The sequence below is a fragment of the Amblyomma mixtum genome, chromosome 2 (assembly GCF_055824585.1).
Source record: "Amblyomma mixtum isolate Tamu chromosome 2, ASM5582458v1, whole genome shotgun sequence".
Classification (NCBI taxonomy): domain Eukaryota; kingdom Metazoa; phylum Arthropoda; class Arachnida; order Ixodida; family Ixodidae; genus Amblyomma; species Amblyomma mixtum.
This window is the reverse complement of record NC_143013.1, coordinates 207,676,561-207,680,337: the sequence shown is the minus strand read 5'-3', so window position 1 is coordinate 207,680,337 and position 3,777 is coordinate 207,676,561. Positions and strand designations below refer to the sequence as shown.

The following is a 3,777-nucleotide window of genomic DNA, read 5'->3' as shown; positions in this document are numbered from 1 at the left end:
ACCAACCTAAACGGTGTCATCTGGGTGGTCTACTGCAGTGTGGTGTTGTAGGCGAAGACCAGACCGCCGCTCCCTCCTCCCTTTTCCTTCTCTTGGAATCCAGTTCGTTACAATTAATGACCATCGGATATCTTCCTAATTATCTGCAGTGAAGGGTTACTGCGGGGTTCGCGTTTGAGCGCGTTCTCTGTGCTAGCTTGCAAGAAGATGCGATTCCGTCATGTTTAGTGAGGTGTGAAAAGGTAAACGCGCGGGTAAATCTCAAATCGCGTCAGACAACACAAAGCTACGAACAGTGTATCGACGCCTTGTTAGAGCCGCAATAGCTGCCTTTCTGTCTCAACTATTCATGTAGAACCACCATTATTGGATCATCTAAGTTTCGGTTTCGCTTTCACTTTGTCCGTACCGTGTTTCAGTTTCGCTTTCACTTTGTCCGTACCATGGCGCCAGTGTCTTGTGTATAAAATGCTTTTGTAGATGTTATTAAAGGACAGTTCGTCTGAGACCCCAGCAGCCTCCTGACTCTCTTCGGCGCTCTCCCGGGGCCGCCACACAAAGAAGCCCGAACACCACAATGGCGACGAGGTTTCATATTCGTTCCTGAGCCTTCCTTCGCTGCTTCAGCACCATGAGCGCCGCCATCCCTCCGCCGCCGCCGTTCCTTCCCGTCCCGGGCCGTCCCGCTGTTCCATAGTCCCAATGGCACCGCATGTTCGAAACGTTCCTCGTGGCCTCAAGATCGTCGACCTTCTCACCCGAGCGTCGCAAGGCCCTTCTTCTGCACAGCATCGGTACAGAAGGTCAGCGTATTTTTTACACCCTGCCTATCCCTGTTTCCGAACCTTCACAAATCACCCAAGAGGTTTCTTCCGCGCATGCTGCCGCTGACGCAAGCACCGCCGAAGCCCCAGCCTAACCGTCTATATATGACCAAGCCATTACAGCCTTGTCGTTGCATTTCTCTGCTACGAGCAATGTAATTGTTGAGCGGCACCGTTTTCGTCGCAGAGTTCAACATCCAGGCGAGTCTATCCAGGAGTTTGTTGCCGCATTACGAGAGCTCGCAGCGCTTTGTTCTTTTGTTGATGTGGAGGATTCACTGCGTGATCAATTCTTGGAAGGCGTCGCCTCTCAACACATCCGCGAACGCCTTCTTCTTGAAATTTCCCCACTTTCTTTCTCTCGCGCCGTGCAGCTCGCGCTTCAGATTGAACAAGCCGCGCAACAGCTACACGAGTTCTCTTCTGCAAACGTTAGTAGAGTGACATTACGCGGAGCTCGGAACTCCGTAATGCAGACCCGTTCCAATATCCAGCCCGAACGACGCGGCTCGGTTTCCTCACGTGCCTCGCGTTCCGACGGCCAGGCCCCTCCGGATGTCCCCCCAAAAGGTTCTCAAGTTTCGCGTGGATCCACGTCGTTTTGTTTTCGCTGTGGTTCTTTGCAGCATCTGGCTTCGTACCCGTGCTGCCCCGCAAAAGACCAGCGGTGTTTACATTGCGGCCGCCTGGGGCACTTTCGCTCTGTCTGTGATCGGCGAAAACGCAGCCCCGTTAGCTGTTCAGGAGGTCGCATGCAGTAATTCTTCCCATGAGGCTGAAGTCTTGCACATTCTTTCCGTGGGTAGCCCCCGTCGGGCCGGTGTTCTTGTTAATGTTTCTGTTGCTCAGACACCTTTGAAGCTGCTCGTTGACTCTGGCTCCTCTGTGTCTATCTTAGCCGACAGTATTTTTAAACAGCATTTCGAACTAACGTCAACGCTTTACTCTCCTAAGGTGAAGTTGCTCGATTATTCGCAACAGCCCATTCCAGTACATGGTTGCTTTTACTCAGAAGTCAAATACAAGGACCGCTCCGCCTCTATTCTTTTCTATGTTGTATTACAAGGCACATCTCTCCTTGGCGTTGACGCCATAAAATCTTTGGACCTGCACATTGACGGTTCCTCTCTGAGTTGTCTTCAGACTTCAACAACTTCTGCCATCGGAGGAAATGAGCAGAATAGACACCTTCCGGACTGTCTGTCTGCCGAGTTCGGAACCATTTTTGACAAAGGCCTTGGCATGGCCAAAGGGTTCATTCATCGCGTCAAAGTTAGATCCAACATTCCACCTGTAACATGGAAGCTCCGTCGACTTCCGTTTACACTTAGACCTCAGGTAACGGAGGAACTGCGCCGTTTGGAACAACTTGACGTTATCGAGCGCATCAACGCTTCTGAGTGGGTATCTCCCATTGTCGTGGTACGAAAAAAAGACGGTAGCATCCGATTATGTGTGGATCTGAGAGAACCCAACAAAGCCGTCGTCACGGACAGCTTTCCCCTTCCCCACACAGAAGAGCTCCTGCACAGTCTCGTAGGAGCAAACCACTTCTCGTAGTTGGACTTGGGATCAGCCTACTATCAGGTACCGCTTCACCCCGACAGCCGTGACTTAACCGCCTTCATAACCCATGAAGGGCTTTTCCGCTTCAAACGAGTCTGCTTTGGATTGGCTTCGGCCCCTGCCGTTTTTCAGCAAATGATGTCGCGAATTCTTCAGGGGTGTTCAGGTGTTCTTTTCTATATCGATGACATCATCGTGTTCGGCAGGAATGAGCGGTAGCACCTGACCAACCTGACGGCTGTTCTTCAGCGCATCAAGAATGCAGGACTCAAACTAAATGACAAATGCACTTTTTGCGTACAAGAGCCGTCCTTCTTGGGTCACAAGGTCACCGCCCAGGGTATCTCGCCAATGCCGGAAAAAGTGAATTCGATACTTAATACTCCTGCCCCCACTGATGTAACTGCACTCCGCTCTTTCCTTGGCTTAGTCGAATACTACGCGAAGTTTCTCCCGAGTCTCGCGGGCATCGTTGAACCAATGCGAGTCCTCCTTCGCAAGAACCAACCTTTCAGTTGGACTGCCGCTGCAGACGCTAGTTTCCGAAGTATCAAGTCCTTGCTTCAATCCGGCCGGGTACTTCAAATGTTTGACGAGACTCTTCCTGTCATTGTTTCCACGGACGCATCTGACTGTGGACATGGCGCTGTTCTCCAGCAACTGGACGGGCACAAGCTACATACAATTGCATTTGCGTCTCGTACGCTGTCTCCGGCGGAAAGGAAGTATGCGGATGGAGAGCGCGAGGCACTTGCATGCATTTGGGCGTGCGAGCACTGGCATACGTACTTGTGGGGTCGTCCATTCACACTCCGCACGGACCATCAAGCCTTAGTTTCCCTCCTGTCCTCTCAGGGAACGGGCAGGCGGCCTCTTCGCATTGCACGGTGGTCCGAACGCCTTCTCCGCTACAATTACACAGTAGAGTACCGTAAGGGATCAGAGAACGCCGTTGCGGATGCCCTTTCTCGTCTTCCTGCCCCTGTTTCACATGAAGATGTTTCCGTTGAGGAGGAGATTATATTAAATCTCATTACACCCCTTTGCCTCACAAAAGAGCAGTTCAAGAAGGCTCTTAGCGAGGACCCTATTTTGAAAGACGTCAAGGCATATGTTGAGTCGACTTGGCCTTTGCGTAAGTTCATTTCAAGCGAACTGCAGCCCTACTTCACTGCGCGCGAAGAACTTTCCGTGGTCAGCGACTTGATAATGCGTGGAGAACGAGTGGTTGTTCCCCTCTCGCTGACACCGCAGCTAATAGCTACGGCTCATGAGGCGCACCCAGGAATAGTTCGTACCAAGGCGCGACTACGGGAACGCTTCTGGTGGCCAGGCATGGACAAGCAAGTCGAGTTTGCCGTCCATAACTGCAGCGTCTGTCAGGCAG

The 3,777-nt window shown here is 51.9% G+C and overlaps 1 pseudogene; it reads left to right on the top strand.

Moving 5' to 3' along the window:
* Positions 1-220: 220 nt before the first annotated feature.
* LOC149362379 (uncharacterized) lies at positions 221-1,585 on the top strand (annotated as a pseudogene).
* Positions 1,586-3,777: the final 2,192 nt, after the last annotated feature.